The sequence below is a fragment of the Schistocerca gregaria genome, chromosome 6 (assembly GCF_023897955.1).
Source record: "Schistocerca gregaria isolate iqSchGreg1 chromosome 6, iqSchGreg1.2, whole genome shotgun sequence".
NCBI classification, from domain to species: Eukaryota; Metazoa; Arthropoda; class Insecta; order Orthoptera; family Acrididae; genus Schistocerca; species Schistocerca gregaria.
The window spans coordinates 480175186-480199505 of NC_064925.1; the positions used below are offsets into that span (position 1 = coordinate 480175186).

The following is a 24320-nucleotide window of genomic DNA, read 5'->3' on the forward strand; positions in this document are numbered from 1 at the left end:
AACAGGCCTCGTGCCTGGCTACTTATCGACCTGGCCAACATCTTGTTCTTTCCACAGGCGCCTCTCAATACGGGGTCGGTGCAGTCCTTGCGCACCGTTTTTCTGACGGTTCTGAACAACCCATTGCTTATGCCTGCAAAACGCTCATTGATGCCCAACAAAAGTATTCTCAAAGTGGAAAAGAAGCTTTGGCCATCATTTATACTCTTCATAAGTTTGGTGTTTTTCTTTATGGATCCAAATTTCATCTTGTCACGGATCACAAACCTCTTATTTCCTTGTTTCGTCCCTCAATGTCACTTCCTGACAAGGCTGCACACCGCCTCCAGTGTTGGGCTCTTTACTTGTCTCGTTTCAATTATGAGATTCATTTCCGGCCGACGGCTCAACATGCGAATGCTGGTGCACTGTCCCATGGGTCCTGATCTGGCATTCGATAGGGACAAACTTTTGTGTTTCCACCTGGATGTTGCTGAGCAGCGGGCTGCGGACGGGTTCCCCATCACCGGGGACCGGCTGGCGGCAGCTATGGGTTCTGACCCTACCGTCTCCCAGATTTTGTACTGTATTCAGAAGGGTTGGCCAGATCGTCCATCCGCTAAGACTTCTGATCCGCTACGTAACTACTACGCTTTGCGTTACCGCCTCACGGCTAGGGATGGTGTTATCTTCCTTTCCACCGAAAATGCTTTGCCGCGTGTTGTGGTACCTGCGTCTTTGCATCCTTCGGTCTTATGCCTCCTTCACCAAGGGCATTGGGGTGTCTCTTGCACAAAATTTCTGGCGTGCTGTCATGTGTACTGGCCCAGCATCGACTCTGAAATTGCACACATGATCGCTGCCTGCAGCCCTTGTGTCACAGGCCGCTGCCCCAAAGTCATCTTTGTCACCGTGGACTTTGCCTGAGAAGCCCTGGGAGTGTATTCATGCTGACTTCATAGGAAAATTTTTAGGTACTTATTGGCTTCTCGTTATTGACGCCTACTCTAACTTTCCTTTCATTGTCCTTTGCACGACGCCTACCACCGTGGCAACCACAATGCTCTAGCTCGCATTTTCTCTTTGGAAATCCTTCCCTCTACTCTTGTTACTGATAATGGTCCACAATTTGCCTCTTCTGATTTTGCAGATTTTTGCAGATTCTTGCATGTCACGGCTCCTCCGTTCCATCCACAGTCAAACGGTGAGGCTGAATGACTGGTTCGCACATTGAAGGCTCAGATGAGGAAACTCCTGACTTCTTCTCCAATTTCTGACTTCTTACTGCTTCACCCCCATGGGCGACCACAGCCCGGCTGAGCTCTTACATGGCCAACAGCCCCGCACGCTACTTCATCTTCTGCGGCCTTCCACCTCACGGCCGCGGGTGCGTTCGCTTGGCCGGTTCACTGGCGACGACCGTGTATTGGTATGGGGATATGGCAGGTGGCCAAAATGGACTCCTGGCCGCATCTTATCACACCGTGGCCAACACCTCTATGAAATCCAGATGGACACGGGTGTTGCAGTACGTCATTCGGACCAGCTTCGGCCTCGTGTGCCGGCAACACCTGTTCCGGATGCCGCTACACCATCTTCGGCTCTACTTGAAGTTCGGGATACTGGAATCTCTCATTACTCACAACGCAGTCCTCTCACCATCATATTGGTGCCAGCACAAGAACTGACGCCACCAGGAGACGTGCCCATGCAGGAACCAGATGACCATCATCTGTCGGAGCAGCTCTACTCGCCTCCTTCTTCTACAGACGCGGACACATTGCCCATGTCTCCTGTTATAACAACCGGACTTGCTGCAACGGGCAGATTGGTGCACGGGCCCCCAGCAGATTTGACCCACTCGTCTCCTGTCATCTCGACCCGTTATCGTCAGGGACACTTCCGCCCGTACGGGAAGCCTCCTCCTCGAGACTTTACGGCCAGTCAAACAACACCTATGAACATTAGTGGCTCGCCGATCTTTCAAAGTGCCGTCACGCAGTTATGCGCGTCCTCTACATGCGGCGCTGTCTGCCAGCCATGCAGCAGCAGCATCACCTAAGCGGCCAGCTAGCCAGCGGCCGCTGCACTTGGAGTCAGTTATGATTTGACTGTTAAAGTGTACACATGTCTTACTCAATTTACTTGATCTGTGACTTTCATGTATTGCGTCTTCCTTGAAATATATTTGTTCAACTTGACGTTATAACAGATTGCCACCTCCATTACTTTCTCTTTCATTTTGCTTATAATGTAAATGAATTTTATTGTTTGTGTGGCTTGATCTATCCTTGTATTGGTACCTAGGTTTATTGTATTGGTAACAGGTGTTAATGTACTATTTTTATTTTAACAGAGTTCCTTTAGTGTTTTTAACCTTTTTCTAGTCATTAATGTATACTTACTCCCACATAATATTATGGAAAATTTTCCACTTACATATGCATGTCTATCCAAGTCACTCTCTCATTACATGCTGGTCTATTTAATCTTCACACCATCAGAATACTTGATTACACTTCCTTTTTTTCGAGGATCATAAGTCCATCCGATAACCATTGCTGTCTGTGGACAAGATTTTAATTTTTTTTTAATTATTGTTATTTATTTAGCTTCTGAGTATTCATAAGGTGGTTTATTGTGCATTTAGTCTCCTAATTCAATTTTTAGTTAAAGCTCGCATATTTACGTAACCATAACTTAAGAAACATTACCAGGGCATTCTGCTCCCAATAATATTTTCATCCCACAAAACACTAATGATAATTTTCTTATGAGACCATAAGGCGACACCTTCTCCATATGCTCAGAACAAACTCGATGCAGTATAACCACTTCACTACATCTCTCAAGATTTGAGAGAAGTTCCTTAAACCTAACTGTGAGAAGCATGTGACTAGTGTGTCAAGAGAAGCATGTGACTAGTGTCAAGTTTAGAGTGCTGTCCCATAATGACTATGCAAACCCATACTAATGACACTATCAGCACCTTCCTGTGCACATTTATGCCCTGGACACCTGTGGTCCCCATTCACTTTTGTTTCTTCCCCTATTACCTTGGTGCACTTATTACCTGAGGTCCTTAAGGTGCTTTTCCTGTCACTTCTGCCTCAACCATAAATCTATACATATTCTTAACACTTCTGCTCCCTCGTCTTTTTTTAAAGTCACTTTTAGTAAGATTGCAGGTTTTTCCATTTTCACTACACAGTCAAGGTACTATTGATAACAAATCTTTCAGAAAACCCTTGCCTTGACATCACACTGGTACATTCTGTATTATCCCACATTAGTTCATCCTTGCCTCTTCTTATTATCACACACTTCTGACTTATGGCTTGTGGAGCCCCGCTTCCTTCTCTTTTGCTTTTTTTTTTAAATGATCCTTCAGGGTAATCAGTTCCTTCAGTAATCTTATAAAGAGCCATTGTGAGTAACATCATTATACGTAAATAAAGACTTTCATCTGATTCATTATTCTTCTCCTGGCTTCTTACATAGCAGTAAATGTTACTTTTGCCAACATGCTTATTGCTTTTTCTGTCACACTGATTATTCTAGAATAATTATTTCTTTCATGCTAACAGCCCACGGAATCTCTGAAAACCCCAGACTATTGCAAGTGCCTCTTTTCCTGTGGCGTAATAATTTCATTCATGCTTATTCATCTCACGGCTCACAAAGACAATGGGGCAGTGTAAACGGCTCTCGTTGTTCAACTCCTCTTGAAACACTGCACATGGCAATTCATAAACTGACACATCCTTTGACATGTTAAAATTCTGCTCAAAATTTGGGTGAAATGGAATTGGCATATACACTAAGTCACGTGTTGTTTTGCAAAAAGTATTCTCTTTCTCTTTACCCCAATTGTTTTCTGTTTCAGTAGATAAAAAAAAAAGACCATTCCCAGAAAGGACTTCAGCTGTTTCCTATTACTTGGACTTTGACACAGTGTAGTGGCTTCTACTCATGCAGGATCAGGCTGATACCTGAACTGTAAATTATGTGACCCAAAAACTTTACTTCGCGGCTTGCAAAAAGGGATTTAGCTAACTTAATCATAATGCCTTTCTCCTTTGATCTTGAAACTTAATGTGGGAATATGCTCTTCCAAAGTATTAGCTATAACTAAGATATCGTCTACGTATACGATTAATTTTTGCAACTGTTGTGGTACTCAGGCAAAATCTAGTGCTCTGATGACATTCACTGAAATATTTTAATCCATTATGCTAATATATTTCATTCCAGAGAGCTTCATAAGGATTTCTCCCATTTCGATAATACAAGTTAGTGCCCTTTCATGCAAAAGCAATCACACATTACCTCCTGCTTTCTTTACCACTAACAATGGATTGATAAGTGCACTACGGGTTCTCTCAATGATGCCTTGTTCAGCCTGTGTCGGAGCTGCCTTACTTAATTCCAAGGGTGTAGCATCTGTGTTTTTTTTTTGCTGCTCATTATTCTTAATTTTCAGTTTGCGTATGTGTTCTTCTATAACCCCTGGTTTATCAGAGAAAACTTTGTAGAAATCTAATTACAAAGATTTTGGCTGTTCCTTTTCTTCCACTAACAACGAACTGTTTTTACGTTCTCGTAGCTAATACTTAGATGCTGAAACTGTAACTTGTGTATTACGTATAATAGGTTCTTCTACTTCTGATTCTATAAATCCAATAATCTGTCTTATCTTATTATCTTGACGTATGGTCAAAAAATCCAATACAGCTTTGTACTCACGAAGCCAATCATATCGGTATAATATTGCCTCGCCTACCAACTGAGTGGTAGGACATGGTGTAACTGTCTGGACCTTCTTGTTGCACCACAACGTATGGCCGTAAGAGAATGTTTAAAAGCATGATGTCAAACATGTAAGTCTAAAATTAAAAAAACAAAAAGAAAATACTCTCCAGTAATGAAATTCTCAAACCCAGGACTTTTTTGGAGCCCAAGGTGTTATCCCAGAAAGATCTAAAAAGCATGGTCTGCCTGGGTTAATCTCAGACCTATGGTAAGCCTACCTATAGAGCTCAGACAGAGTCTGCCAAACCACAAAACCAAATATCTCTCACATAACTAATGCCAAAAATGTAACCTCACCAACAATGATAAAGCACTATCCACGATACCATTCCAATCACAATCCAGCACAGTTACTGAACACTAACGGTACAAGCCAGAATTTCATGTAAAACATCACTGCTAGTATCGACATTTGAGAAAAACACAATTATAAATATAACCACAGATACCATACCCACTATCATAAAAATCAAATAAAATCACAAATAAATACGTACCAATAAAAGCCTCTGACACACAAATATAGGCTGGCCAACCACAAACAACATAAAAAACAAAGAAACCTCCATAATTGCCATCCATATTTCCAAAACCCAACCATCTCCCCCTAAACCGCCCCCTTCCAACTATTAGCCATGCTGAACCCACTACCCAAAGAAAAATACAACAAAAAATAACACGTCGTACAACCTCCAAACTTCCCCCCCCTCCCCCACCTCCCCCCATAAACCTATTCGCCCACCCACCCCGAAAAATCTATTGCGCTAACAACCCTATGTTTGTACATTTTCCCAATAGCCCTCTAAAAACTTTGAAATGGCCAAAAGTTATCTGGGACACTCTTCCTCCAGCAGTACCCATCTAAATGAGGCTGCAAGGTGGAAGAGCACCTTCTTTCCCTCCCTGTCACAGATGCAACAACCCTCCTCAGTACCCCTTTTTTCTATTTGTACAAGCCCCAGTTTTCTAGTCCTTAAACTTGGTACTATGGTTGACCAGTAAATGCTCATACCCCTGTTCCCTAAATGCTTATAAGAACAAAATGCCCTGAAACTACTTATAATTGAACCATCCTCAATAAGCTCCTCAATTAATACCACCCATACCTCTGTCACAAAAGCCTGCCTTGGTAGCACAGAATTCAGTGGATCAATTATAACAAAAATAATAAGTCATAAAAGCAATCTCACAAGCAATCTCTCTGGATAGACTGCCATACGTTATCCTAGTGACAAAACCATGTTGTTCCAAAGTGCGGCAACTGTTAATTTAATTTCACCTTCATATATGTGACACCTCATGTACTCAGTGATGAGATCATATAGCTGAAGGAACTTAATAGTCACCTGTGTGTCATCCCACGTTGCCAGATTAAGAGACCTACTTGTAAATTTGTCATATCCATAACGGAAAAATATTAAATCTCGAACCATAAGCAACATGTGCCACCACTAGTTTCAGACACACACATGAATTCATTAGCCATAACTTCCAACATAAAAATAAGTTAATAGTAAACTGGCACGAATTCTGCCAATATTAAATTCAGACATGGAAATCATAACATCAAATGATCACTGCCATACATAATAAACAACTTTGAAACATAAACATCCAACACTAGGGAGTGCCGCTGCATGAATACGCTCTCTCTCTCTCTCTCTCTCTCTCTCTCTCTCTCTCTCTCTCACACACACACACACACACACACACACACACACACACACACACACACACACACACCATCATCGTCACAGCACCATGATGTTACATGGCACAGCTGTGCCACAGGTCAAAATAAATGGGTGGTTTTGCAAATTTTGGTTGACCCATAATGATCTGAGAGGAAAGTCTTTTGTATTTGAAATAGTGATTTTATTGTGGAGACACATACACACAAGTGCACATACACACTCATGCAAACAACTTGCACACATGTCTGCAGTCTCAGAGAGCTGAACTAAACTGCGAGCAGCAGCACCAGTGCATGATGGGAGTGGCGACTGGATGGGGGTAAGGAGGAGGCTGGGGCAGGGAGGGGGAGGGATAGTATGGTGGGAATGGTGAACAGTGAAGTGTTTCATTTTCGACGGAGGGCAGGAAGAGAAGGTGCAGAGGGGGTAGGTGGTAAGTAGCGGAAAGGAGAGAAATAAAAATAATAAAAAGAAATTAAAAGAGTGGGTGTGGTGGTGAAATGACAGCTGTGTAGTGCTGGAATGGGAACGGGGGGGGGGGGGGGGGGGGGGGGGGGGGCTGGATGGGTGAGGACAGTGACTAACGAAGGTTGAGGCCAGGAGGCTACTTACCCCTCCCCCCTCTGCACCTTCTCTTCCTGCCCTCAGTCTAAACTGAAACACTTCATTGTCTGCCTCTCCCACCATACTATCCCTCCCCCTCCCCACCCGAGCCGCCTCCTTACCCCCATCCAGTCGCCACTCCCATCATGCACTGGTGCTGCTGCTCGCAGTGTAGTTTCAGCTCTGTGAGACTGTAGACATGTGTGCGAGTTGCATTTGCGTGAGTGCCTGTGTGCATGTGTGTCTACTGCTGACAAAGGCCTTAATGGCCTAAAGCGATGAGTGTGTGAATCTTTTTATTGTGTCTATCACGACTCAGCATCTCCGCTATATGGTGAGTAGCAACTTTCCTTCACTGATATTGTTACATTACATCCAGGTTTTTCCATTGTTTGATTTTATTGTGGGAATAGTGAAATACATAAGTTTAGTTTCAGGAGAAATATACATTAGCAAAGAATTTTCCACTTTGAAACCTAATACAAAAACGCCATAAGTTTATGTGAGGTAGGAACGTAGGTTCTAATAAAGTTGTGTTTACCTACACTTGTGCCATATTCACTTCAGAAGGAACATAACATTTTCTTTATTTTATTTACAGGAGAGAAAATCGTTCTGGATGTTTTGCCTCAGTGTCTTCATTATTTTCTATTATCTGCTGTCCATCATATCCATGGTGAAATATTATTCACCAGTCTTTCTCGAGGGGATGAAATCAGGCAGAGCTAGATAAGGTGAGTAAAAGTGATGGGGAAGCTTTGTATCAAAACAAGGAAATGTTTTCATTACTTGGTTCTTGCACATGTCCTTTTATATCAGCGAATATTAAGATGATGAAAATTCTAACAAATAAAAATTTAGAAAGGGAGCCATTTGCCTGAAAATGATTGGCAGGTAGTATATTGACATCCATAATGTATCATAGCTGTAGCTTTGTTCATTTTTGTAGTATTAAGAACCTGTCTTCAAGGCACAAATAAAAGCCCATACATGCAACTTCAACAAAACCTAATGTTATGGATGGTTGTAGAGACACATGGATGAGTGGTGGGAAGAGGAAAATAAAGTTTTTTTTGGGGGGTTGAAACAAATGATTGTAAACTGTTAGGAGAAAGGAAGAGACAGTTGCTACTGGTATAGTGGCAAAACGAGGATAACTTTTGTTAATAGTAACAAAACTGAGTGATGGTGATGTGGAGTGTGACATAGAGTAGAGAACATATCAGGAGAAACTGGTGTGCAGTGTCTGGACCAGAAAGGTGTGGGGTGAATAGTGAGAGGTACAGGAGTGGGAAGTAGGCAGCTAATAATGTGGATTAGTCAAGGCCTGGGCTGTGGGGTTTGAGAGCATGAAAGAGTGGCTGCTGAGGAGAGAGGAGAGTGAGGGAAGATACAAAAAGGCATAAGGAATTTATGCAGCTATTCAAATCTTTGATGTTGTGACCTCGACAATTTGCTTTCGGAAACAAGAGTGGTCCAGTTTACAATCTTCCGTAACCAGTCACTTTGTAGTTAGCTGGTTAGCTGTCATATCCACATAGAATTCTGCACAGTAGTTACAGCACAATTATTTCTATCTTTGATGGGGTAAGGAGCACTTGAGACCAGACTACATTATAAAAAACAGTGGATGGATGCAAAATTGTTGTCACTCTTATGCCTCTAGTTCACATATTACCTGCTGGCTTCAGTCACATGCATTTCTGCTATTGTTTGTTTAACAATTTTTTCTAATGTTTTGCTAGCACGAGTGGCTGGTATTTGCAGATGTTTTTCCTCCAGGCAGATTGAAATGGAAACCACAGCTATAGACTGTATGTACCTATCATGCTAACTTCTGAGGAGTTTCTGTTGGTTCTTACTGCTGTGGCTCCCCCCTTGCTACAAGCAAAGTTTCAAGGCAGCATGGAAGTCCGGGATCTGTATACCTTGAGACTTTCTTCTTCCTCGTTGAAAATATTTACATATATGAGAGGTTGTATGGCTGTCCTGAACAAGTGGATGTGGCAGCTCTTTTCTAGAGTGATTTTGTTTTGTGGTCAAACTCACACAGTGCATGCTCCGTGGTCGCTGATTTCTCTACCTACCCCAACCTGCACTACCATTCGTGTCCAGTAATGGATCATCCAGTCGTTGCAGATGTATACAATATGTGGTGTAGTCCTTACATTGTGAATGGTCCCATTTGCCTTTGGTGATCTGAGACACATTTTTATATTCTCGGTCAGTTAGTAAGTAGTCTTTACACCATGTTCGTGCAGTTCTGACTGTCACTGTGGGGGTGTACGGCAGAAAGGCCATGCCCAGTAATCCGTCTTATGACATGATACTTCACCAAGAGTTAGATTTTGTTCCACTTCCTATAAAATATGCATTTCTGTAATGTTGCTGCCCTGTGGGTAATTGGGGGCATTGAAATCACATAGTAGAATGAAGTGGAGGTGTGACTAGTGTCATAGTTCTTTCTTTCTTGATGGTATATATATCTGTACCTGGTGGGATGCATAAGTTGCAAATCATTACCAGGGTAAACATTTGGATTCTGACATTTTGAACCTCGAACCTGGCATCCAGTAGCACCTGTTAGCTAAAATGGATGCCTGTTGCAATATGCAAACACACCTCCTGAAGCCTTCTTCACATTATTACAGTTTTTACTAAAAATGTGGTTGTTTCTGACTATGGGCAGGTGGTCTTCCAATAACAAATATTTCAGCATATGCTCTCTAGTGATAATGGGTAGAAGGTAAAGAATTTTAATAGTCAAAATGGGCACATTAGACCACTCAGTGCATCTGTCAGCTGGAACAGATGAGGACCTGCATGTAATGATGGGTCTGGAGACTGTATAGTGATCCCATGATGGCAGCTAGTATGGTTGTAGGTCAATGTATGGTAGTAGGTCAGTGTTTCTGTGAGGCCCAAATTGTGCATATATGAAACCACTATTATAACTGGACTGAAGAACTATACAGATTTATGTTCATGTAGAGCTTCCCAGAGTCATTATTTGACACCTGACCATTTTCAAATCAGTTCCTTTGTTCTGGGTAATTAAGTTTTGTGCTGTTGCAAATGTAGTATCAAGTAGCTTCTTCTAAATTTTGTGGTATATTTTTCCTGTTCTACAGCTTTATATGGAACAACTCTGTTGCCATTCTTTGTTGGTTCACAGTATCATTGCATATTGAGTTCGGTTGGTGTCCAAATGATTGGGCATTTGTTTTCAAGGATATTGTCTGTAGGACATATACCACAAGTGAGCTACTTCCAAAGTACACTTCTGCTGTGCAGAATGTGCTCAAAAAGCTTGCTAGGGGTGTAAAAGCCTTTTAAAATAAACTCTGTAGTGTGAGATAAACAACCCTGGGGAGCTTTTACATTAGAATGCGGTGGAGACATCAGCTGCTCGAGTTCAACCAGTGGCGGTAATAGCGATTACAGGGCTGATGTATCTTTGTTGAAAGAGGGGGTGATAAGGCAGTGTTCCTTCCCTAGCTTCCTATACAACTGGTGAAATATTCATATCTGCGGGTAGCTCTTGTATAGGTAAAATTTTAAGGTAGGGCAATACCAACAAATAGGTTTTCGATTTACATCTGTTCTTGTATTCCTCCATATATATAGAAAAAGTAGCACAGGAAGAAACCAGAAATGAACTTCAAGTTGAGATCAGGAATTGTTTTACATTACTGCCGGAAACAGAGGACTCGGATGTAAATCAGCAGTGGGAAGAAATTAAAAATGTGGTTACAAAGGCTGCAGGAGCAATCATTGGAAAAACAGTGAAACAGTGACAAGGAAGAAGAAATGGTTCAATGAGGTCTGTGAAGAGGCAGTTAACAGGAGAAAAGAAGTCCATGGCAAGTGGTTACAGTCAGCAACTGATCAGAGTAGTAAGACAGAATTTTACAGTGTCTGAAGAGAAACACAAGCGATATTGCGGAGAGAAAAGAGGAAGTTTGTGAGTGGGGTGATTACAGAAGCAGAAGAAGACTCCCAGGGAAGTAGGATGAAGAACATGTACAGAAAGGTCAACTATCTGAGGAAAAACTATAAACTCATGGATAAATTCATAAAAAAATGACAAAGGAGAGATGCTGACAACTGAATATCAAATTGCAAAGAGATGGGGAAGAATATTTCAGTGACTTGTTAAATTTTGAAGACACAATGACACTCTTTAACTTCCCCCTACCACAGACAGCAGACCCCGAACACCTACCACCAACTGTAGAAGAGATCAGGAAGCAGATAAAATGGCTTAAAAAGGACAGAAGCCCAGGAGAAGATGGTATCCATGCTGTAATAATTTAGGAAGGGGGTGAATACCTTGTCGCAAGGATTTACAAATTAATAGAGAACATTTGGAATACTGAAAACATTCCAGAAGACTGGAGGAGTGCACTAATCTGTCCCATCCACAAGAAGAATGACCAAATGGCATGTGAAAACTACTGTTGTATCACTCTGCTCAATATTTGTCATAAGATCTTCTGAAAATGTCTTCTAGATCGAATCCAGCCATTGGCAGACACTATTATTGGAGAATATCAAGGAGGATTTCGTCATGGGAGATCTACCATCAACCAAATCCTTGTCCTACACCAGATCATAGAAAAAACGTGGGAGTTTGGCCAAGAACTACACCTGCTGTTTGTCAACTTCACAAAAGGGTATGACTGCATTCATCGAGATAGTGAGGTGTCTGGAAGAGTTTGGTTTTGCCAAGCCTCACGAAGGCCTGCCTGAGGGATACTACAGCAAAGGTAAAAATTGGAAATAAGGTGACTGAAACAGTCAGAATAAGAACTGGGCCACGGCAGGGTGATGGACTATCACCTGTTCTTTTCAATCGCGCATTAGAGAAGGTAATGCGAGAGATGTCATCTAAGGAACTCACAGGAGTCCAGACTGGGGATGTGAACATCAAGTACCTTGGATATGCCGATGATATAGTGCTAATATTTGGATCGCTAGAAGAATCGGGGGAAATGGCTGACATTCTGGAAACAATGGCAAGGAAAATTGGGCAAGACGGAATACGTGGTTCTACATCATAGACATAATGAACCTATGCAAGGCACTTTTATTTATTTACATTGTTTGTGTGTAGACTATCAAGTTGATGTCTTTTACAAATGCCATATGTAGGTTGAGTAGATTATTATAGATAACACTTGCATATAATAGTGATACATACATTATTTTTAATATTCTAATTATATTACATGTTAGAACAGAGGACGAGTAGATTAGAATTCACTGAATGAAAATAAACATTTATTTACTAAGAAGGCTTTAAACTCCCTGTAGAACAGCTTTGGTTCACAAGTTTTCAAAGCTTGTGGCAGCTTGTTGAACCATATCTTTCCATTGATATATGGACTATTGTTAGTTAATTTTAATTTTGTCCTCTGCCTGGAGTGGTTACCCTTACTTCTAGTATCATAATTATATATGTCATTAGATTTATTTATTTTGTTTTTACTATTCAGAAAAAATATAATAGGTTTCTACAGATATAAGGAATATACTGTGGGATATTTATGTTGGACACAGGTTTCAAGGAAGGACTTTGGGCTTTAGTACATGCGTTAACCTAATATTCTGTTCAGGTGCAAGTCTGCTCTAAAACCCCACAGTTAAGTTCCATAATTAAGAAATGGATGAACTGTCCCATAGTAAACAATTTTTAGTGTTTCACTTGGGACTATTTTTGCCAACTGACTTATCAGATACGAGCTACTGTTGATTTTCTCACACAAAGAAGTAATGTGGTTTACCCAATGGAGATTTTTGTCCAGGTGGACACCAAAGAAATTTAATTTTATTGTTTCTGCTGATGTAATATCGCAGATACACAGATATTGTTTATTTCAGAATCATGAGAATTATACGTTTTAAATGTTAGTAACTGAATTGGTGCTTAGACCCTGTTGTAGACAATATGTGATTACTTCCATTACACCCTTAGTTGCAGCTGAGTGTAATGTCTCCAAGTCTTTTTCATAAAATAAGAGGGAGGGGGGGGGGGGTGTCATCAGCATAGGTTACTAGATGTTAGTTAAAGAGTTCTGTCATGTCGTTGACATAAACCAAGAAGAGAAAGCCACCAACAGTTGATCCTTGTGGTACCTCCTGTCTTACTTTATTTCTAGTCGACTGAAAATCTATTACCTAACTATCTATTTTATATGAAAGTTTAGTACGCTGTGATTTGTGAAGTACGTGGTCAGTAATTGCATAGCTGAGTCCTTGATGATGTAAGCCGTCAGTTTCTTAATGAGCAACCCACAGATGACCGAGTCGAAAGCTTTGGAATGATCTAAGAATATGCCTCTTGTCTTCATACCTCGGTCTAGGATGGTGTACACTTTATGGAGAAATTCAGCAACTGCAGTAATTGTGCACTGATCTGTTCTAAAGGCATGTTGTGTTTCTAAGTACAATTTGTTCTTCATAAAATTAGCAGAGAACTGAGAAATGATAGCCATTTCAAAAATCATACTAAAGGGAGGGATCAATGGTATTGGGTGGTAGTTTGAAACCCCTTTTGTGATACCCTTCTTATCCACTAGTTTATAGACTACTAGCATAACTGCTTTATATAATGCTACAGTTTATGAGGTGCTTTAGTCATTTAGCTATTTCTTTTATGCATTTTTTTAACTATGACACTTGACATACCACCCCATCCAGCTGAATATTAGTTCTTTAATGTGGGGATTATTTCTCTTATATCATTTTCTTTAACCTCATCTAATTCAAAACTTACTGTTTGAGGGGTGTGATACAGTAGCTCTTGCCACATTTCTAAAGTATGTCCTGGATTTCCTGTTGGTGATATGAAATGTTTATTAAAAATGTTACATAATGCTTGTGTTCTCTTATGTCATTACCAGCCAGTATAATGCATAAGGGTTTACTGTCCCTGGTTGTGGAGGTTTTTTTTTTACACTTATTGATCAGTTTCCAGGATGCCTTGCTTACACTTGCAGATTGTGAGATTTCAATACTGTGGACTTGCTTTCCTAAGGTTTGAAAGTTGTTCTTTAAAGGTTTTCTTAGCTGTATTATATTTTTCTTTGAAAATGTGCAGTCTTGTTAATTTGTACAGAATATTCAGGTCATTCATATTTTGCGTGAGTTTAACGAGACTACAAGATTATGTTACTATACTTAACAGTGTGTTCAGCAGTTTTGTTAATTATTGCATGATCTATCGTGGTAGAACTAGAATCTGAGGCCCTGGTATCAATGGTAACTATATTTCTAAGATTGTATGATTAACTTCTATAAGTTTCATGTTAGCAGTTTTGTTGGAGTTTGCATCCATGTTAAGGTCTCCAAGTATAAAAGATCATTGGGACCAGTTTGATTACTTATGCTAATGAAGCTGCAGCCATCTCTTTTTAGCTTGTTTGTTTCTGTGGTTAAGTTTTCTACCCCAGAATTGAATGTAGCTCCTGGTTTGAGCTTAGCAAACACTGAATAATCGAAGTTCATATTTTCATGAAGGGGAACAGAGAGGCCTTTTCCGTGGCTATCAGTGTAAATTAGGAGTTTTTGTGTTTTATTTATTGTGCCTATCTACCGGCGCTTTCCTGCTTGGTAAGTCTTGGAATCTTTGTTTTTAATGTATTTTTCCCATGTGGAAGTTTCTTACTGTTTTATTTAGGAGTTTTTGTGTTTTTCTTGACACGTGAACATTACTGTTTCAAGATTTGTTGGACATCTTGTTGTGTGTTTTTTGCCTGTACAAATAGTTGCTTCACAGTCTGCATTGTGGGCTGGATTCTTAGAAAGCACAGGTGAAGATGTGAGACTTACGTGTTCTGCTTGCTTGTGCATTTTCTTCATTAAATCACACATCTGCTGCGATGAATGGACGCCGTTAGCTTCATTGTTGTGTGCGCTGAATGGATGCTGTTAGCTTCATTGTTGTTGGTATTATTGCGGTAAGTGGTCCAGTCCTGTTTGCAGCCGATCTGTGTTTCTGATTTGCTGTTTCTTCTTTCCTGCAAGAGATCCAATTGGGCAATAATTTATACTTACTCTCACCACATTTCAAATCCGTCGTCTGTTTTTTATCATCGCTCACTGACAGATATACAATTCTAGTTTTCATTGGTCTGTTCATTTCGTATTTCTCATTCAGTTTTTAATTTCGTCCTACAAGACTGTAATAATTGAAATAAACATTAGGTTTTCTTTTTGATACTGTTGATCTTCCTAGTTGCCTCACAAGTACACTTATCTTGGCTATTAATGGTCACTGCTTTTCTTTTATGATCTACACAGTTCCACACATAGCATAGTTATCGTCACTTATCACTGAAGGGTCAATCTTACCACACCAAATGCAAACTAAGCCACGTTTCACAGTTTTCATGCACTTTTTGGAAGATTGATACTTCATAGAATTATTTTTGTGAACATCTAAATTCAGAACGTATGCAGCTGAACTGTCTTGTTAAAATAGTGCCATGTGAAAATTGTGAATTGCAGAATAGTTGTGTAGAAATTGTTATATCCACTGGATGAAGATGTTCACATACTTTAAAGTATGACAGGTGATCAAATATCTTATATTCTTATATCTTGTTTTCCTTTTTAAAAATAGGGCAAATTTGCAACTCGGGAGGCCGATAGCCCGTGCTGTTTTGTGTATGGTGGGAATTTGTTCACAGGGCAGTCATTGTGATAAGTTTGCCAACAGTTTCCAAAAATAGGTTCTGAAGTACAGCAGGATGATGTATGAGCAAAACAGAAACACAGGAAGCACCTCATGATTCATGGGAAATGAGGCTTAATGCCAAATTTATATACTGTAACTTTTACTTTTTCTGGTTAGATGTCTTCTTCAAATGCCAATATCAAGCACCTGTCTCAACTTGCTTTTCATGTAGGCATCATACAAAGTTAACACCACGATTTTCCAAGTTTTTTTCCGAGTTCTTTGTCAGAGGGGAATGTTAGATCTCTGTGAGGGGTGATGCCCTATGGCATATTAACACTTTCGAATGGATTAGTAGTCACAGGCATATGTCCTAGCTCAGTACAGGCTGGAAGTGCTTGAGACTGTGTTTCAGGCACTGCTTTATTTAATAAGAGTTGATTTTAAACTTTTTCCAGCTAAGGACTTTGTCACACTTATCTTATATATTCTCCAAAATAAACATAGGTTTTGCTGTTGTGAAGGATTCATCTTCTGTCCTAGTGGAAACTTAATATTGGGTGAATTGTTTAGTTCCTTGTTTCTTAGCCTGTTACTCATCCCAAGGCATGACTCAGACAGTCAGTTCTGCACAGCCATTAGCTGGTGTAAGTTTAATATGTTTCATTTGTGAGGTGTCCGCTACAACACCGTCTACTCTGATCAAGCACTCACCCTCGGAGGTGCCACCCAGCAACACCAATGTCCACCTGTCTTGATGGTTACTCAAGAGTTCTAAAAGGACAGGCATCTTCGCTCCGGTGTATGCGTGGAGCTCGAGCATCGGTTGTGCAAGTCCCGCATTGTCGGGGGCTGTGGCTGCAAGATGACCCTACCAGATTGGAGAAGTTACCATGTTGGCCTTGTGACAGTACTAGTTTTTCATGTACTGAGAATATTTAGGTGGTCATTTCTACACAATAGATAGGGTGTCCATCCCCAAGTTATGTACATTGATCTCAGTATTTTGAATAAAGATATAAGGTGAGTCATACATGAAAGTAGGGATTAGGTTTAAATTTGTGGAAAGCATAAAAGTTTGCAGTTATGAGCACAGTTTATTTTCCTTTTTACACTGACACAGTAAAGACAATAATGTATAAGTTTGATGTCACACAGACAAAAGGCAGCCAGCCAATATTAAAGTCCATATGTAGTCCAAGATCAAAGCACAAGTTTTCAGCAGATAGCAGCTGGTACAGTGAAGAGTCCGTCAAGTGAGTACACAAGAGAATGAGTCCTCTGTATGGCAGGCACACGGTTATAACTGACCGGAGGTCATAGGATCCCGCCAGATGCTGTGACATCGGCTCCAAGGGTGTGGTCTCTTCCCAGAGCACTTCTTGCAGTGACAGCTTGTGGATTGGGCACCACTGGTGGTGAGGGCTGCAGGTAGGGATTGATCTCAGATAACTAGGACAGTTCCATGTCAATGTCAGAGTCTGTCACTATAGAAAGTTTGATAGAAGAAGCATCATTGTTCGGTACCTAAGAATTAGCATTAAGATTTAATACTGCTGTAAATAGAGCCTGAAAACCAATAGACAGAAGAGATTGGGTGAAGGAAATTAGAACACCAGAAATGGTGAGAAAATTGGTTCAACAGCTCAGATCTATATTTGACACACACACACACACACACACACACACACACACACACACACACACACACATACATACACAGAGAGAGAGACAGACAGAAGATACAGTGGTTGGGGAGAGAGGTAGTGTGTATTGTCCAGATCTGTAGTAATTATTTCCCCCAAATGATGTACAACGATGCCTGCGTGGCCATGCTGGCTATTCTCTCTTTGTGTTGACTTGACCCTCGAAAATCTCCATTTAAAAATACAGGTCCTCATCAAATCGGAAGAAGTAAATTAGGGCGTATCTTGGTAGTAGAATGAAAACTTGTGATTTCCACATATTATAACTTTTACTTAATACAGTACTGAGACAACACAATTACGTATGTTTTTCTCATACCAGCTCAAAATACCGACAGACAAAATACATAAGAAAAATTATAAATTTGTTCTTCAGTTTTCTGTCATCGCAGATATAATCATACCTCCCTACTATATCTTTGCAGTACGTGGGTGGTGCTAATATTTGTTTATATGTGTAGATAGTGTTTGCTTCAGCCTCTGTATACAGGGTGGTCCATTGATTGTAACCGGGCCAAATATCTCCTGAAATAAGCATCAAACGAAAACACTGCAAAGAACGAAACTTGTCTAACTTGAAGGGGAAACCAGATGGCGCTGTGGTTGGCCCGCTAAATGGCACTGCCATAGGTCAAACGGATATCAACTGCCTTTTTTTTAAAATAGGAACCCCCATTTTTTTATTACATATTTGTGTAGTACATAAAGAAATATGAATGTTTTAGTTGAACCACTTTTTTCGCTTTGTGGTAGATGGCACTGTAAGAGTCACAAACATATGGCTCATAATTTTAGATGAACAGTTGGTAACAGGTAGGTTTTTAAAATCAAAATACAAAACGTAGGTATGTTTGAACATTTTATTTCGGTTGTCCAAATGTGGTACAAGTACCTTTGTGAACTTATCATTTATGAGAATGCATGCTGTTACAGCGTGATTACCTATAAATACCACATTAATGCAATAAATGCTCAAAATGATGTCAGTCAACCTCAATGCATTTGGCAATACGTGTAACGACAATGCTCTCAACAGCGAGTAGTTCGCCTTCCGTAATGTTCACACATGCATTGACAATGTGCTGAAGCATGTTGTCAGGTTTTGTCGGTGGATCACGATAGCAAATATCCTTCAACTTTCCCCACAGAAAGAAATCTGCGGACGTCAGATCCGGTGAACATAGGGGCCATGGTATGGTGCTTTGACGACCAATCCACCTGTCATGGAATATGCTATTCAGTACCGCTTCAACCGCATGTGAGCTATGTGCCAGACATCCATCATGTTGGAAGTACATCGCCATTCTGTCATGCAGTGAAACATCTTGTAGTAACATTGGTAGAACATTACATAGGAAATCAGCATACATTGCACCATTTAGATTGCCATCGGTAAAATGGGGGCCAATTATCCTTCCTCCCATAATGCTGCACCATACATTAACCTGCCAAGGTCGCTGATGCTCTACTTGTCACAGCCATAGTGGATTTTCCATTGCTCAATAGTGCATATTATGCCGGTTTATGTTACCGCTGTCGGTGAATGACGCTTCGTCGCTAAATAGAATGCATGCAAAAAATCTGTCATTGTCCCGTAATTTCTCTTGTGCCCAGTGGCACAACTGTACACAATGTTCAAAGTCGCCGCCATGCAATTCCTGGTGCATAGAAACATGGTACGGGTTCCATTGATGTTGATGTAACTTTCTCAACACCGACGTTTTTGAGATTCCCGATTCTCATGCAGTTTGTCTGCTACTGATGTGCGGATTATCCGCAACATCAGCTAAAACACCTACTTGGGCATCATCATTTGTTGCAGGTCGTGGTTGACGTTTCACTTGTTACTGAATACTTCCTGTTTCCTAAAATAACGTAACTATCACGTGAACGGTCTGGACACTTGGATGATGTCATCCAGGATATCGAGCAGCAAACATAGCACATGCCCGTTGGGCATTTTGATCACAATAGCCATTCATCAACTCAATATCGACCTTTTTCGCAATTTGTAAACGGTCCGTTTTACCACTGGTAATGATTCACGAAGCAAATACCGTCCGCACTGGCGGAATGTTACATGATACCATGTACTTATACATTTGTGACTTACAGCACCATCAGTCACAAAGCAAAGAAAGTGGTCCAACTAAAACATTCCTATTTCTTTATGTACTTCATGAATATGTAATAAAAAGAAATGGGAGTTCCTACTTAAAAATAAAAGGAAGTTGATATCCGTTTGACCTATGGCAGTGCCATAGGGCCAACCATAGCGCTATTTGGTTTCCTCCTTCAAGCTAGATGAGTTTCGTTCTTTGTAGTTTTTTCGTTTGACACTTATTTCTCGAGATATTTGGCCCGGTCACTATCGATGGACCACGGTGTATATATTCCTTAGCTTAGTTCTTCCTAATTTCTAAATCTTAGTTTAGTTCTGTAGTGTAGACATTTTATTTCCTTAGTAGTCAAGTCATATAAAAAGGTTTTCTCTAAGTTTGAATTGCATGGCATTTCTTTGTTAAGGTACGATCATCGTCTTGTGTCACTCTGTTGGCTTACACTGTGCTGTGCCCATGTGCAGAAGTTGTCAACCTCAAAGGTATCGACTGTGTTTGCGCAGTTCTGTCCCTACTCCATATCACTACTGACATGTGCTGCGTCTCAATCACAAGCATAATGTGTGTTTGAACAGTACAGTGTCAAATTAAATAATTTCTTGTGCTCAGCGAGGGTAATGTTTGTGGCTAATGTTTCCTGAGCTTCTCTGGCCCGTAAACATATAAAAAGGTCTCATATTGTTAAAACTTACATCCTAATAAGGCAACACACATGAAATAGGCAAAAGTGAATTCTTTCCTTAACACTAAACATAAATAGTAGTAAGTATATTCAAGCAGACAGTAGGTCATCTCTTATATACACTTGTATACATTGTTCCAAACTGTGCTTGATCAGTGTCAAATTCCATTTACTGCAGAAATTCACCCTTTGCATGGGTAGAGCTCTTTTTCCTTACCAATGTTAGTCTCTGATTGAGGAATTTTTGATGTAACAAATGGCCCTGTGTAAGCAATTGCCACTTACGATTCAGTATACCATACTTAGTCAATAACCAGGGATGGTTCATCTGTAGAAGATTCATAGATAATCACTATTTAAAAGCTGCTGTGGTATAAATTTTCTGAAGAGCGTTTATTCCTTTCCTTACTGAAATGTGAATTCATTAGGTTGGTTGTGACTCAGTATTCTGAAAACCTATACAAGACCTGAACCTAGAGCCTTAAGTATTCTGACCACGTGTGCATAGCAATCATTAAATCAACAACATACACGGAGACTCTACTTAACAGTTCAGGTGCAAAGGCTCAATCTAAACAGAGATAAATATGCCTGCACTAACATTTAAATCAAAAGGGAGAACACAGAACTTATAACTTCTGCCCTCACATATAAAGGCATTGTACTTACGGCTATTTTCATATAGTGCAATTTGCCAGTGCGAGGTTCAGAAATCTAATGTGGTGAGTTACTTAACGTTATGGAATTTTAGATGTTCTTCCATGTTATTAGGCTGCGTCCTGTCAGGCACAATAATTTTATTTATTCCTCGTGTGTGGAGCATGAGACTGACTCTGCCATCTGATTTGCCAATGCCCAAAATGAGACACTTTGCTAGTTTTGCTATTTGGGGAGCAAAATAACTGATGATGGTTGAAGTAGAGAGGATATAAAATGTAGACTGGCAATGGCAAGGAAAGCGTTTGTGAAGAAGGAAAATTTGTTAACATCGAGTATAGATTAAAATGTCAGGAAGTCGTTTCTGGAAGTATTTGTATGGAGTGTAGCCATGTATGGAACTGAAACTTGGACAATAAATAGTTTAGACAAGAAGAGAATAGAAGCTTTCAAAATGTGGTGCTACAGAAAAATGCTGAAGATTGATGGGTAGATCACGTAACTAATGAGGAGGTATTGAATAGAAATGGGGAGAAGAGGAGCTTGTGGCACAACTTGACTAGAAGAGATCGGTTGGTAGGACATGTTCTGAAACATCGAGGGATCACCAATTTAGTATTGGAGGGCAGCGTGGAGGGTAAATATGGTAGAGGGAGACCAAGAGGTGAATACACTAAGGAGATTCAGAAGGATGTAGACTGCAGTAGGCACTGGGAGGTGAAGCTTGCACAGGATAGAGTAGCATGGAGAGCTGCATCAAACCAGTCTCAGGACTAAAGACCACAACAACAACAACAACAACAACAACAACAACAACAACAACAACATTATTGTTTGCATAATGATATTTGTTAATTTCACAATTTAAACAAATAATTCGGCCTAACTCTTGTTTTAGAACAAACTGCTAAAAAGACACAATTTTTCAATTATTCAGTTAATTGAATGAAGTAAGTTTTAATTGTAATTTCTGTAAATTAACTTCGAACAGTGTGTAGTTTCAGCACCCATTTTTGTGAGGATATATAAGTGCCTGATTTTTGGTCATGAGACAGGCAGTCCACAGCTGAGTTTCAGACGAAGAACCTGTGTTGGTTAGAATAAGAACGATGTATCAACTTGACAATGAAATAAGTGTTACACCAATAGGCCGTGTGTTAAAGCAATGACAGTGTCTGTTTCATACGTACCTGATTATTCCGAAAGAACTGTGAATTAGGTGGTTATATTTTTACTGCTTGTGGATGTTCAACAGGAAACTATTGTAGTGGTATGTGGATGTTTGCCTGCTAACTATTAATGAGGCTTATGGGAAGTTAGAACATTAATGCACTGGCCATATGTAACTGTGTATTGTCAGGGGGTTGTGAAAAGTGAAAGTAAAAGGCTGTAAAGCGCAGTTGTGCATCTGTCGGCTACATCATTTACAGTAGACAGTACTGCACTTTCACAACCCTATTTTTTCAGCTAGTACGTCGACACCAAATACAACAAGCGAAGAATCAAAGTAGGCGAACCGCTACATATGGTGCCCCAGGTGAGGAATGTTGTACGTAACCACAATAAAATAGGACTCGCAAATTTTGAACAGTGAACTCAACAGTGGTTTACAGTGTAGCGGTGCAACAGCCAATCAGCACATGGATTTCTTAGCCACAATAGGACAGCAGCCAATCAGCGAGTGGGTTCTATGGAAGCAGCCACTGAGCATAGGAGCAGCCAATCGGCTCATAGGTGGACACAGCTGATTGCAGGTAAACTACACGCCTTGCCAAGAGCCTTACAACTTGCCGCAGCCAAGCTGATGACGAACCGAGATGACAACCGTAGCAGCAGCAACAGCAGCAGGAGATGAATGATTGAAAGATAAGGTAATTCATTGCAAAAGCTGATTTATATTAAGTGATGCATAATGAATGACTTTAATGAACCAGACAGTGTGACTGAGAACAAAGCTGTAGAGGTTAAGTTGTTAAATGGACAGAAGAATCTAAGTAAGACTGGTTCTGTAAACACCAGTGGTTATAAACCAAACATGATATAACTTTGAATGATGGGGTCGAAAGTCCTATTGTAGATGGAATGATAAAAGAGTTATATACATTGTGTGGTGATGTGAGCGAAATGGACTAAAGCCGTACTTAGATGGGTGAGGTCGTTATGGTTAAGGAGGAGGATTCTAGTAGCAAAAATCAGCATGGGCAAAAGTTTATGGCAAACGGAAAAGTGGAAGCAATGTTCAGGCAAATTATGAGTATTTTGAGTAATATAACTACGAAAGAAGACATTAATGGGTTTGAAAATAGCATGAAAAAGGACATTAGGAGCTTGGGAAATAGTATAAATGAAGTAGTATGTAATACTAATGAGAAATGAAAATCAAATAGTAAATGTGTAGAAGAGAGAGAGAAACTTTGTGATGACAATAGTAAAAAGGTGGAGGTTTTCGACAAACAGTGTGCTGAAAATAGGCTTCAACTTGAGAACCAAATCGATCAGATTAAAAGTGACTTTGAAATGAATGTAGAAACCAAGTGTTCAGCAGTGGTAGAGCAAAAACTGGTAAAAGTAAATAAAAATGTAGATTCAAAATTGACTGAAATGGAGAAAAAGGTGGAAGGGGTACAAAATCAAAAGCATAGAGAAATTGAAAGTAGATCTGATTCTGACAGCAGTTGTAATGATGATAGGAATGACAAATCCAGTAGTGATGAGGATGAGGTATTTGAATTTATAATTCATAATGATGGGAATGTGTTAAGTAAAGAAAGAATAAAGGAGGATAATGTTAGGCCCAATGAAGAGTTAGAGGTAATGAGGAAGAGGACCATGCTATCTGTCATTTAACTGTGTCTGATAATCATTTTGGTAAACAGGATGATAGTTTTTCCAGGGAAAAGATTAACGAGGAGTTGTTGTATGAACAAGATCACATGGTAAGTAAAAAGGAAGTGAGTTGTCCTGTAATAACAGCAAGTGTAAAAGGTATAAATGTTAAGTGTTTACTGGGCAGTGGTTGTGATTTGGATGGCATTTCACAGGCAGTTTTTGAATCTATTAAGAACACAGAGGGTAGAGTAGAGATGCATGTTTCTGGAATAAAAATTATTGGTGCTGGTGGCTGTTGTTGTTGTTGTTGTCGTTGTCTTCAGTCCTGAGACTGGTTTGATGCAGCTCTCCATGCCACACTATCCTGTGCAAGTTTCTTCATCTCTCATTACCTACTGCAACCTACATCCTTCTGAATCTGCTTAGTGTATTCATCTCTTGGTCTCCCTCTATGATTTTTACCCTCCACGCTGCCCTCCAATGCTAAATTTGTGATCCCTTGATGTCTCAGAACATGACCTACCAACTGGTCCCTTCTTCTCGTCAAGTTGTGCCACA

At 40.2% G+C, this 24320-nt stretch overlaps 1 protein-coding gene across 3 annotated transcripts in view; it reads left to right on the plus strand.

Annotated features, from left to right (window-relative positions):
* Positions 1-24320, plus strand: part of LOC126278245 (uncharacterized) — a 230757-nt gene that overhangs the window by 9986 nt on the left and 196451 nt on the right. For all 3 annotated transcript variants that reach the window (XM_049978230.1, XM_049978232.1, XM_049978231.1), the window contains exon 3: positions 7690-7822. The gene's annotated coding sequence lies outside the window, so the exon portion shown is untranslated. The remainder of the gene's footprint in view (positions 1-7689; positions 7823-24320) is intronic.